Source organism: Cyrtonyx montezumae, unplaced genomic scaffold (assembly GCF_038088225.1).
Source record: "Cyrtonyx montezumae isolate F1298 unplaced genomic scaffold, pur_monq_1.0 scaffold_0, whole genome shotgun sequence".
Classification (NCBI taxonomy): Eukaryota; Metazoa; Chordata; class Aves; order Galliformes; family Odontophoridae; genus Cyrtonyx; species Cyrtonyx montezumae.
The window spans coordinates 6,248,865-6,263,504 of NW_027071824.1; positions in this window are offsets into that span (position 1 = coordinate 6,248,865).

Sequence of the window (14,640 nt, forward strand, 5' to 3'; positions counted from 1 at the left end):
AATGTTCTCTGTTTTGCAGGCACTCCCTTTGTTTTGGCACGTTTTTTTGGCTCATGCATGTAGTGGGGAAATAATAACTGCAAACAATTCACATAAAAACTTCATTTTCCAGCTATAATCACATAGATCCCGTGGACCATCCTCACCCCCAAAATCAACGCCTTTGTCCCTCTCTGGCATCTTCTGAGACTGATTACTTTGATAAGGGCAGAGGAAGGGACAGGAAAGCAGGGCTGTTTTACTTGAGCACCTTACCAGCTGACTGCTGAATTTGTCTGCACATTTAATATATTTCCACAGTCCCAGTGAATCTTGTAACGTTTGCTGTACAGTGCCTTTTCTTCCAGAGTAAAGTGGGGAGAGTTCTCTTGCAGATTCATGTTCAGAGGATTCTCTTAGGAGTTGAAGATACTGTTTTTAATATACGTTTTTGGTTAGGATGACATGCTGTCACCTAAAATCCTTTAACATAAAGAGAAGAACAACCATGATCTTGCAATTTTATTTTACTTTTTTTAATGCTAGACAGAAAGAAAGTCAGACTTCCAGATTCCACAATCTGCAAAATGCCAAATATTTTGAAATTTTTAAAAGGATGCTTTAATTGCTCTCTACAGCTTCCTGAAGAGGGGAGGTGGACAGCAAGGTGCTCATTTTTTCTCCCTGGTATCTAGTGACAGAACATATGGGAACAAGTTAAAAGTATGTCAGGGTAGTTTCAAATTGGATGTTAGGAAAAACTTCTTTACCAAGTAAGTATATATAGAGGTAGCTAATGCTCTGCACTTGTCCATATTTAAAAGTTATTTGGATAATACTTTCAATGATATGTGGCAACACTGGATTAGCTGCTAAGTAATCTGGTAGTTGGACTTGATGATCTAAAGATTAGTGGTCCTTTCCAACCAAAACTATTCTATTCCAAATAATGTCAACTTGACTGGACATATTATGCTTTGTGTCTCATCTGGATGAAATTCTTGGAGAGGTAAGAAGCAGAGAGCAAGTAAGTTAATGGAGAAGTAAGAAGTAGAGAACAAGCCAGAACAGGAGAAAGAACAAGACAGTATCTTGTTTCAGAGAACACCACTGGTAAGGCTGTTCATGCAGAACTTCCAAGATGGATCCATGAAGGGAAATCATGTTTTTAATCTTTTCCTGAATACGGAAGAATAGTACACTGTAAATAACAGGTATTGACTTATTACAGCCCAGAAAGGACTAGAAGAGTTGCAAAATTGGAAAATATATTTTTAGATTAAATTTAAATCTAATAACTTAAAGTCTGTGCCTTTTTTCTTCTGTTTTATTACTATTACTATTATTTAGTTATTTTTTACTAGCTGGGCAACTTTCTCAGTCTCTTTGAACTTCCCATTTTGAAACAGTCACGAACTGTGAATTTTTCTACTATGGCTCTTTGTATGGATGTGAACATCAGTCAAGCACTCATGAGGAGGAAAACACCAGTGAGAAAGTTCCCCAGTGAAATTAACTGCTGTATTGGAAAAGTGTTTCAGAGCTAAAGGTCTTAAACTTTCTTCTCTACTAGCTGACCTGGTCAAAAATATATTCTTCTCCTAGACAATGATATTAATGTCTCCACCTCAATAGCTGCATTGTAACAGCCTGGGAGGCAAGGGTTTGCTCACCCACAAAGAGGAAGAGGAAGTATTTAGAGATGGAATGTTAAAACTGGCACTGAGGGCATGTGTAAGATATTAGATGATGATTTTGTTTCAATATTAAAATATTCTGTAATTGGTATGGGTAGTGAATGGACAGCTGCCTTCTTAGTATCCTCTTTAGGATGTATTGGGGGCTTAAGGTTGTGTTAGGATTGATTATTTCAGTATTAATAGGGTGACAACATGTTTTGTGATCTAATATGCTTCTCAGTCCTGTGTCTAACTTGTTGATTTGATCCATTCTGACAGCTGAATTGCTCTCTTCGTAGGTTAGTAATCATGAGTTTGGTGACATACATTTTTCAATGTTATTTTTGCTTAAGTAGCTTATTCAAAGGAATAAAAATCATAGTCAGGCGTATTTTTTTTCAGTAAGTAAAAAGGGTCTCAAGCCTCTCATGACCTGGGTGTAGAATAGCCAATCAGCCTAAAAGCTCCCCCCCAGTAAGCCCTTTGTTCTTTCTCAGGAAAACTATGCGAAGTGGAAATTTACTCGAAGCCACCAGAATAAATATGTTTGTTCAGGGAGAATTAGAAGAGGTGAAACAAGAAACCTGACATGACTTCGGTTTTGAGGAAAAACCTGTTTGTGTCTAATATACTGCAGAAATTGCTCAAGAACATTCTGTCCTTGTGTAAGGATTGCCCTGTAATGTTGCTAATGTCCTTAGGTTGAGACCTTGGGTTATTGGCTGTGTATGTGTCGATCACGCAAGCTGAAACTGATTTTTTTGCAATGTAGTTTTTATCTTTGCAAGTTCATGACACTTGTTCCTTGAAGCCAGATCTTCTCCTTCCCCTGCATTTTCTTTCTCCTTTTGGCCTGACTTGCTTTCTCTGTGGGCTGAACGTGCTTCCCAATGGCAGTGAAACCTCCAGATGGCACATTACCCACTTCTCGTAAATTAGTGCAGTAGAGAAGTGCAAGGCATTGAAATTCTTTGAGGTTTAGGTTTATAGGGATTACAATAAATTCAGTCAGATGGGGAGGGTCATTATGGGGTGGAATGCAGATAAGATTGTTCTGTCTTTATTTTTTCTAAAAATTACCATGAGATATTCTCTTTAAAAGTGCAGAGAGCATTCCACATTTGGCATTTTCTATTTCATCCATGCAGATCCTGAGGGAAATGGAATCCAAAGACAGATCAAATGAAGGAAACAAAACTGATAGTTTGAACCAAACATTGCAATCCCTTCACACATGGCAGGGCATTCAAGACTTGACTGTTCAGTGTCTGCAGAATGATGGCCTTGAAGCCAAATCAGGGAAAAATATGGCAAAATCTTTCCCCAGACAAGGCCTGGAAAGCAAGAGCTGTAAAGGCCAGCATGTTAGTTCTACACCACAGAAACTGTTTTACTGTCAAGCTCAGAATCAGTGTGCCTGGTTATGACTTCACTACAGTTTAAGAGACATTTAAAGAAAATAAATGTTTTGAACATTGTATAATGAAAACAACAACAACAACAAACAAAACAACACTCTGCTCTGGAAAGACAAAGAAAATCCAGAAAAGAATTATGAAGATGTTCACCATACTTCTGAAGCAGCCCCTTTGCTTCAGCAAGAGACAGGACATCATTCCTCCTAATCACCTGGTTAGGGCCCCAGATGTATTCTTGTTAAGTAGAATTCTTTGCTAATACTGTCCTGATTAATTAAGTAGCCGTCTTCCCCGTTCACTGTCATCAGTGACCTATCATTGTGTGTCGCTATCCTTCACTGTCATTAAGTAGAGTATGCATATACTGTAATAGGTAAGATGATTTCGGAGACAGCTATTGATCCTTTCCCAGTGGTCTATTGCTAGTTAATGAGCATTAGTTTCTTTAATGATGTTTAATGTTGGTGAGTTATTTTTAAGTGATACATGGCCTGACCCTGGAAAGTGCTGAATGCCCTTAACTTCTATTGATGTTGGTGAGAGTTGAGGGCGCTCATGAGATCAGCCCATAAGTCTAATAACTGAAATAATACCAAAAGTTTCTTATTGCAGTCAGGCAAAAGCAAGCAAAACTCTACATGCAGAGGATGGAGCAGATTCTTCTAGAAGAAATTTTAAACTCTTGTTTTCCTTTATGTCATTGAAATGACCAGCTTTCAAAAAAAAAGGCAGCCTTATAACAGAGGCTCTTTTGTTCTTTTGCTGGGTCTTGTCTTCTCTTTTTTATTCTTTCAGTACCTCTCACTGTCCTCTAACTTCTTATACAACATGAAGTGGGAACTCTCAAGCTCATCCCCCTACTGTGCGTGCCTCCCTACATTCCCTTTTTTTCCAAATTAGGTGCACAGGATGTCTATCATTATTGTCTTGAGTTATTTCAACTCTTCTGAATTTCTTGTTTGGCTTTCGTTTCTGTGCTCTACTAGAATGGCCTTAATCACCATTTTCTTTTTGTCCTCTTCAACCTTGCCATATTTTTTGTGAATAAAATACTTCTCTGCTCATGCATTACTCTACTCATACCTTCCCCACTGCCTCTTCTGTTTGCACTGCTATTCATTAAATTACTCTCCCTTTGCTGTGTATTCGCACTCCCCTTCCACACTCTCTGTTCACAGCACTCTGTCCTGTGACCGTTTCTTCAAACAATCAACTTTAAAAAAAAAGTAGGACAAAAAATATTTGATCTCTCACTCTTTATATGTACAGTTTGCTTTCATATTATTTGGCTAATATCTGCAAGCCTCATAGCACAAAAGATTCAGTCCTAGGTGATTTTCTATCTTACTCTTTTACAAAAAGATTATGTCCTTAAATACTTATGTATGAGAACAGTACAGAGTTAGGGAAAGGAACTGGTTTGACTAGCAAGAATGCTTCCCAGAGACACGAGCAACACTGAATCTATCAGTGGTAAATATTGTAACAGTCCTTTATTTTCTTAATGCATTTGCTTCTTTTTTTTTTTTTTTTCCTAAAAATTGTGCTATGCATATTGTGGAAACTATTCTACCCAGCTTTACAGAAAATGCATTCAAGAAAGAGTCCCAATCTGAACAACTGATAACTTTTGTAGCAATCTAGAGACAGAGTAGATGTGCTGTGACATATGTGCCTGGCAGCCAAATTTATGAGTTTGGTGGGAAACTTCACTTATAGTCAAATAAAAAGAAAATACATCCTTGGCAGGCCTGTCTTGAGGAATAAGTATCAGGGACTTTTTATGTTAGAATTAATCCCTAGAGAAGGAGATCAATGTGCAGATGATGCAATTGTAATATGAAGATAAGTTGTACTGATATATATCTTTATCCTGTGCAGGAACAATTTATTACATGGACATTGCCTGAACACTGGAAGGAGGTGGGGAAATGCAACTCTGCAGAGTGTGAGAAAACTTAGAAACCTTTTCTGGATGTTCCTCCGTGATTATTCCTTCACTATGCAACAGGGAAGTTTATGCACCTTTGTCTGACTAAATCATCAATTGTTTTTTTTTCTTTTTCTCCAATTAAAAAAAGGAATAAATGCAAAAGATGAGCTAGAGTAAAGATTGGGAAAAAAAAGACACAGTTGCTTCTTTTGCTTCTTTGATGAACTTCTGTGGGAGGCTGTACCCACAGCTCTCCCATTTGCACTGCAGCAGCCCCATGCAGCCCCATTTTCACTCATCGCGGACTTATTAAAAAGCCTGGGAAGCCCTCCAATCCCAACAATTGTTGCTTTTTCTAGCAATAACAGGACTTTGGAAGAAAACATATCCTGTGGGACAGATAGTAACCTCATGGGCTCTGAGGAAGACCACAGATATATGACAGCGTCACTCCTGGTCGATGCTGGGTTCCTCCTTTACCTCTGCTTGTTACAGAGAGGACTTATGCTACAGAAGGGGTTAACTAGGATTTGCTGTAATGTACTCCTATTTCCTTTCTCTCCCTTCAGCTCCTTCACAAAATGTTAATCTAATTGTGATAGTATCACTTTGATGACAATATGACAAGACAGACAAATTTGATTTTATTCTCCACAGAGCAAAGCATATGCTGCTTGGGAGACTTTGACAGAGAGAAGGACATAAAACAAATGGAGTTCATGAATATACAATTTTTATTGTACACAGTAGTGACATCCAAACTTCAGAGAATAGGTGGGTGAGACTTATGCTTTACTATTGAGATTAATGGGTACGTAAAAAAGTGCCAACAGAGAGTACTAGAGTTTATGTTTAAAATGTCGACGTGGATAAGAATAATTTTCTTCTCAAGATGAATGATACATTTAATGGCTGTGAGACATTCATAGCCAGTAGCAGTTCCTCAAAAGTAATTTTTTGTTGTTATTGTAAATTATATAATCTTAACTGCAATTATAGCCCTGTTTAGGTAAAGGTCAAGTTAGTACAGTGGATGGTTATAAACTAAGAGTGAAATTGGTAAATTTATTCCCTTGATGAAAGCCTATGAATGATTTTAAGCAAGATAATTTTTTGTAACTCTATTTCAACTTTAATGTAATATAGTAAGTAAAGACAGCACACATTAACAAAGGGTAAATTAGATTTGTCTAAGTAAACATGTATCTGCAATAGGAGTAGTGTTGCTGTAGTAAGGACAGTCTGAAGGTTAAGCTCTCCATGTAAATGGTATAGATTCATTTTTGTGGAAAGTAAAAGGAGGAACACCCTCAGAAAAATTGCCTTTGATGGAATACGATCTGTCCTCTTCTGAGCAGCACACAAATACTCTATTAACTTGTGAAACTGTACCATCTCTCAGTCACAAGAAATTGGTTAGCCCTTTTGATTTCAAAAGCCTTCCCTTAAAACAGTGCAATTGTCTCTTCAACCCCTCTAGATGAAACAGATTTGTTTTGTTAATAAAGAGACTTAAAAACAAGATGGAGAATGTTCTACAGATCATAATGAAGGATGCTTGCTAAAGTAAGAGTTTGGTTTTGATTTTTTTTGTTTATTTTAAAGTAAAAAATGAATACAGTGATAAGACTCAGAAAGCTGTTTAAAATGAGAAAAAAGATTTCTGAAGTCAATGGCAGGGTTTTGTTCTGAAGAGATCACATGCGGGTAACTATTTCATGTTTTTGCAATATTTAAGTAAAACACAATAACTGTGATAAGTATATGTAACTGCTGTTTTAACTCTAAGAACTTCTACCTGTGAGATCAGTTTATTGACTGGTTTTCAGCACAACTCAGAACCTTCACTCTGTCAGACTGCAGAGGTGTTATTTACTTTCCCCTTTATTTCTCTTCTGGAAATGTATGTGTTAGGAAATCAGGAGGAAATCCACTTTCTATTCCATTAGATGCCAAAGACCTTCAACTAATATATGTAATACACATTCTAACAACAACAACAAAAGAATAAACACTGTGCCACTTGACAGATGAACAGCAAAGGCTTGTTACTTAAGTTTGCTACCAATTAAAATGCACACTGGATCAGCTCTGACCTGTCACCTACAATTATTGGGAAAAGTTGGCTGTAGGCCATGTTAGATGTATGTGATTTTTTCCACTTGATCATAACGCTTCTCATCTCTGTTCTGGAAACTCTGCTTGCCTCACTTCAGGTTTTCAAGAATACTTAACTAATTTTGTTATAAGTATTTTAATTTTGGTAAGGTAAAAATTCTTCCTAATCCATTCTGTATATGAAGATACTATTTGGACCAGTCTGAAGCTGATACATTACCTTTCTGACATGATTTTCTTAGATATACACTGATTTAAACAACGTCCCTGAAATTTCATTTTAAACACTTTCATCTCCAGATGCTTTCAATGTTCACGATAGAAGTAAAATGGCAATGTTAGGGTTGAAAGGTATGAACACAACAATAGCAACAGTGAGTTTCATTTGCTTCAAAACATGAACTTGGATATATCCAAAGAACATTGTCCTACTGAATAACAAATATGTGACATTACTAGTATCTGGACATGAAAGTCAGCTATTGCTTCAGGCCTGAAACAAAGATGAAATCTGACCAAAAATACAGTCCAAACAGTCTGAAAAAGACTCATACGAAAGCTCACTTTGTTAAACTATTTAGTCCAAGGCTCTTCACAACAGCAAGACCAGAGCTTGGTGACTGATAAGTGGTACCAAAATTTAACAAAGTGAAGTATAAATCAAATTTACTCAGAACTCAACTGGAAATTCAATTTGCAACTTGGTAAAATATTTAGATAAAATTTGTTCGTGTTCAGTTTTTTGCTCTCTTTTATGAAAGAGAGTTCAATTTAAAACATCCTGAGCTGCTGAGGACCTACAGTGCTTGCTAATGTCACCTCTTTGACACTTGTTTTTTTCGTGGAGATAAATAGCGATAAGATGGAAGGCATTAGAAAATAAGGTCCATCATCATTGCTCATTATTTGTAATTTGTGGAGTGTGACAGTGTGTTCAGCAGAATGCACTACAGAAATAGAGACAATCTTTGCCCCTCAAGAGCTTGCAGTCTGACATACAGATACAGAAAGGATCAAATGTAAGACAGAGTGAAAGATTTAGAATAGTATTGTTCTTTATTTTGTTTTATTAATCATCTTACAGTCACATTTTGGAAGGGTGAGATTACTGGAAGGATGCATATATGGTTGAAGATGCAATGTTGGATAATCCCTCTTTGGGAGGCATTAGAATAATCAGAAGTTGCTATCAGGGACACTAATACAGAAGAAAAATGTATACATATGCATTCAAAGGCAAATGTTGAGGCAGACTAGGAAACACCCATGAAAGGTCACATGAAGTTAGCGTTCTTGGTGGAATTAAGTAAGCAAAAAGATTAAATTGAGGCAAGATCCATTATGTAGACCTGTTCTGAATGAGGAAGTTTTGAAACTAATGCATAGTCAAAAGTTATTATGGAATAAGAACTGAAGAGTAAGAAATTTTAAATAGAACAGAATGTGGACTGAGTGGCTCCTGCTACTCTATAGAGCACAGGCAAGGCTCACCATAAAAATAATGCTTAATTTTATAATGTTCTATTCCTCTGTAGATTGGATGCTATCACTGTAATTATTTAAAAAGCAACAAACAAAGAAACCCAACAACATTAATTCACACTGCTTTTTCACCAGTCAGATATACCAATTTCTTGAAAACTGCACATTTAGTGAAAAAATAAAATCCAGCAATGCAAAGACTGTGTCTACAGCTTTGTTGCATCTCCTGAACACTGGCACTGAATGCAACAAAGGGCAGATACATGCATGATGGCAGTCACATGCCCACACAAACACATGCCTGTGCACAATGATACGATGTGAAAATCAACTGGGAATTGATAGTATCAGCAACCTTTACTGTCTAGGAAATTAAAAGAACCATAAGTGTGGAGACAGTATGTAATAGCTCACTGCTTTGAGCTAGATCAGCCTGGGGATAGCACTAATTTACATTCCTAACACTTACATCAGGTTTTACTGTAATTCAGTGTTCATAAAAATGGCTAATTAACTGAAACACCCCCAATATTGATGGTGTACTGTAAATGTCACCTCTGAAATATAGAGCCCACCCTTGAGACAGCAACTTCCTGTGGCCCCTGGAGTGTGGTCCTTTTGGATGGATTTTTTTCAGGGGAGCACACCATTGTGGTTAACTCCAAAGATCTGCCTCTCTTCCTCTGCTTGCCACCATAAAATTTCCATGGGAAAATTTGCAGAAGGCCCACATAACTCATTGTTTCACTTGCGTAGTAATTAACAACTCAAACAGCAGCAAGGCAGCCGCCTATTCCTCTTGGATGAATGTTAAGCTTGACCTCCCCTCCCCTCTCCCCTCAGTTCACAACTCTTCTCATCTTCCAAAATTATGTGAGAAATGATTTTTCATGCTATTTGCATGTTTTAGAGCATCCATCATTATCATGTGCACTGACAGCTTTATACTTCAGCTGTGACAGAGCTTGAAAAATGCTTGTCCTATCAATCAACACATTGTAGCTTTCCAAAATAAGATCTACTGTACCTGGTATTTTCTCTATTTCTGTTTTCCTCTTTGCCTTTTCTTTTCTTTTTCTTTTTCTTTTTTTTTTCCTTTTTTTTCCTTTTTTTTCTTTTCCTTTTTATTTTTTCTCTCTCTTCAACAAAATCTAAGTTTTGCTTTTATTTTTCACTTTCTTTACACAAAGAGTACATATGTTACAACAATACTATCTTAGGATGAAATACTTCTGACCTGTTTCAGACTATTTGATTGAATTACTTTGCCATAAATCTTCTTCTCTATTTTCATCAAAAATACTGACCTCGAAGTTATTTTAGTAACACCCTCAATTTCTCTGTTCTCAGCCTCACCCACACACATTATTTATGCAGTTAATTTCATTCTCACCTCTTTGTCTGAGGTAATAAAGCAGTTTCCCTAAACTTAGCAAATATTTGATTCCAGTTAATAATTCTAAGTGGTAGTACTAATAAATTCAATAAATCTATTTTCATTGTGTGACTATTACCTAAAGTTGCTGTTTCTTTCGTTATTTTGTACTGTTTCTAAAGTTACTCTTAAAAGATTCATTTGCTTACAAAGGCATTAGCTCACATCCTTAGCCATTAAAACTTTGAAGAAACTGAAAATCTTTTACTGTGTTTATATACATTTTTCTTTCATTCCCTCATCAGATAGGATAAAAGACAGTTCCAATAGCTAACATTATAGTATGCTGCTAATATGGTGAAAGTATAGGTTCTTAATTTAAATTGTTCCACTAGGCAAAATTCTCAATTTATAATGTCTCAACTTCAGGAAAAACAAACAAACAAACAAAAACCCCCAAAAAACCCCAACACCCTCCAAAAAACAAACAAACAAACACACAAACAATGGCAGAAACCACACAGAAGACAAAAGAGCAATTGAGATATAATAGAATTTTAAAAACATATGTTGATCCTAGTGCTTCAATTTCACCCTTGAAAGTTGGTTCAATACTACAATTATTTAGTAAAACCACACTGTGAAACCTAGGGGAAAATGGTAGAAATGTTGTTTATGGAAATAGCAAAAAGAATTAGTCACACTTGAAGATTAAATTAGAAAAGCTTTTCCATGCAGTTTTGATTGAGACCTATGGCAACACTTCAGTTTATGTCTGAGAATCTTCCTGAGTCAAGTCTTATAATTGCTGCAAGCTATTGTGTTCACCAAAGGAACATAAACTTGGATTTAAAAGATGTTGAAAAGAAAACTCACTGGTATTTCATTACAGATTTTTTTCTTGTGTTTATGTTCCTGCATTTGAAGTTACAGACTCTATTAAAACCTATGGGAGTTTTGCCACTGATTTGGCTGAAGTCAAATTGTTCAGCAGTTTAAAAGGTTGCACAGGGTTAGCTTTTTGAGATCTAAATGCAAACAAGAAGGATACAGAGGATTCTAAGGCTAAACTCAGGGATAAAGGACCTGTCTTTTCCCATAAGATGGCTCCCAGATAGTAGGCAGACCTCAACTGCTTTGTTGCAAGCTTTTTTGGTTGCAAGTTTAACTAGTGTAGTCATAAAAGTATTTTATGAACGAGCTCTATGAATAGTGTTTGCTGATGTCATTTTGGAAAGATACGAATGACTAAATCCTGAAGATCTTAACCAGAACTCAGAAGTTTATGGCAGGAACATTTGATGCTGCAGTCTCCACTCTGGGACATCTGTGGAGGTAAAGCCTCCAACCAGCAACATTCCCATCATCCTAAGTCCCCTTGGGCTGTCATCACTTGTAACACTCAGCTGCCCTCAGAACAGGGTCAGATGAAACCACAACAGAGGAGCACACCCATTGTTCTCACACAGATTTTATAATCAGAGGACAAAAAAGGTGAGTAAGTTGTGAGAGCAACACAGCAATTAGTCTTCTGTTTGCAGTTGATACAGGTTTCACAGAAGTACTGAACAATTGATTCAGTGTAATGCTGAATTTTAATCAAATGGGAGAATAAGCCAACTTTTAATCAAGATTTTCCATAATGGATTATTTTCCTAATTGAATGAGTTCAGGAGACAAACAAATACAGCCTAGTGCTCAATGGTATTCTACAAATATTGGTAAACGTTCAATCTAAAATCACAGTGAAAAACTCCGAAGATCTCTACAAAGCACAGCTGAAGGTTACATTCATCTTCTGCAAACAATCCGGTGCATCCAGGCCACTGACAAATTAATTCATATTTCAAGACAGTTATACCCACTAAAATGCACAGTAAGGAATTAGTTGCCAGACTAAACATGAAGCTAGTTACTTTGTTAAATATAAAAGATATAATAATTTGAAAAAATAATTTACAAAATGTGAATGTGACTCAGTAAAGGTAGAAAAACTTAAAAGACAAGGAATAAAAAACAAAACAAAAACAAAAATAAAACAAATCAAACAAACAAACAAACAAAAAAACCAGAAATAATCTGCACCTGTGTTTAGATGGCTGGACATGTTTTAGAAAATACAGAAATATGTATTGCTTGAAAACATATGAAAACACGTTTGTAATGATGGCTAAGAATTATAAGTAGCATAGATACTCCGTGGCATTCAGAAATTAATTTTAACTGAGAAACATTTACACTCTTAGTGCAAGTAAATGAGATACACTTACTGGAGTTATATCACTCAGTGAATGATAAATATAGGAAATATTTATATAAATACGGTTGTATTCTTTCTCTCTATTTATACAGTACAGAGTGTTTCTGATGGGAATAGTATTTTCTATTTAACAATATTTGTGTTGATTTTTTTCAAATCTATTATTTTATATGCACAACTTCAGATCCAAAAGTTTAAAATCCATGGAATTTTTTGAGATTCAGTAGCAACTGTAATCAAGATAAGACTTCTATATAAATATAAGGAATAATTCAGACTTGCTATAATGAATCTCTAGCATTACAAATTGCATACAGTACATTTTATTTACTACTAGGTGAAAACAACTGAACACTAAAGCAAATGCCATTATATTTAAACTGAAAGCACAACTGCCTCAGAGTGCTGGCGTCCTGATGAAACCATTTATATGTATTAGAAATCATTTTTCATTGAAATATATTAAAAGTGTTACAAATTATAGTCTCAGAGTTCTGTAGACTCTATAACGAGATTCACTCATAGGTTAATGGATGAAATGAGGACAAATGTGTAAGGATCAAAACAAAAAATGGATAAAAGATACTGAACTATCACATTGTTTGGGGCAATAAATACCAGATGTGTATAAGGAACAGTCTAGTCCTTTACTGCAAAATGTCTGTAGTTTAACATTCTACCTGTGGCATTAGCTATAAAAAGGATACTTTTAAACCCCTAAGTAAGTAGGATAATAGTACCCTAAATCTAATAAAATGTGACATCAAATATCAGAAAATATGATTTTCTGCCAACCAGCCTGGTAAGCTCCTTTATGTGACACTTTTCAAAAAGAGAACATTCTTCCTGTGTCTCTTAACATTGTGTCTGAGGGGGTAAACTGCCAGTTAGGGGACATGTGTGACGATGAAGAGACCCTCTGTGCAGCTGACATGTTGTCCACTCATGTATGGCTGCATGTCACCTCATTTTTGCTGTTGTAGGACCTGAGGCAAGTATTTGATGCAATAGTGGCTTTATTCCTTCTCACTCAATATTTATTTTGTTTCTCTTTTCCCAAAGCTCTATAAAACTGGTTTGATAGGGATAGAGTTATTCTTTCTTTCTTTCTCTCTTTCTTTCTCCCTTTCTCTCTCTCTCCCTTCCTTTCTTCCACCCTTCCTCCTTTCCTTCCTCTTTTCCTTCCTCCCTTCAATTCTCCCTTTCTTTTTTTCCTCTTTTTCCTTTCCTTTTTCCTTCCCTTTTTCCTTTCCTTTTTCCTTTCCTTTTCATTTCCTTTCCTTTTTCCCCCTTTTCTCCCTTTTCCCTTTCTTTCCATTTTTTTTCTTCTAGTTCTTCATTCTAACTTGCCTATTATCTTTCTAAGAGACCAAATGAATAATGTGCTGAGCACCATCAAAGTCACAGGAGACCAAAGATTGTAGCATCCTGCAAGTGACGCTTAGTACTGCGTGAAGTATGTATGCAAACTTGGTTCATTTTACTGATACAGGAAACAGAAACACAGTGGTAGCATGGTAGACTGGCTGGAAGCCAAAAAAAGCCAAAAGAATCCAAAAAAAGGTGTGAGAAATGTTCACTTTCTCTTACATCTGCCTCGCACACCCACTGTGATGGTGTACCTTTGAAGTGGGAGATCACTGACGTTATTTTTCACAGTTTATTTGTGGCAGTTGGGTTGTCCCAGCCTCCTTCAGTGAGTGCGTGGCAGCGTTTGGATGCAGTGGAAAGGACAGACAATGCTGAAACAAACCCAACAGATTTGCTTGCTGGTGTTAATATACATTTGATCTCTTTTTGCCTCCAGTCTTGGCTGTCCAAAGAGAAGGAGCAAAATCCCTCTGTCATGCACACCATCTTGATATGCGCCTGCTTGTCTTCATAAAATTCAATGTAATCTTAGCTGGGATAGCTTGCTAATCTGCTACTGTCCCACGCTTCATCTTCATAAGTCCTTCTGAAACCTAAAGAGCAGAAATGGATCTGCAACCTTAATTTTTGGGGTACTAATTGTGTTTAATTTTTCCTTTTAAATTAACAGCAGATGTAGCAGGGCCTTTTGGCAACTTTATTTTACCCTACTGTAATTCTGCTAGAGTAACTCACAGAAATGTGAGCAGGGAGGCATGTGAATTATCTGTGCCAGAACAAAGTTTGAAAATAACCAAGCCATAGCATGTTTTCAGAAGGAACATAGATATTTTAAGTGATATGCAATACTAAACACACACAAATACAGTGTAGAAAAAACATTTATATGACTTTACTGGATTTGCAGATAGAGTCAATATGATCACAGTGACAAGATAGCTCAGTTTAGGAAGCTTTTGTCAGTTGCTTTCAAAATGGTATTTGCACATTGTGCAAAATTTGCACAGTGAAGATCATAAGTGAGG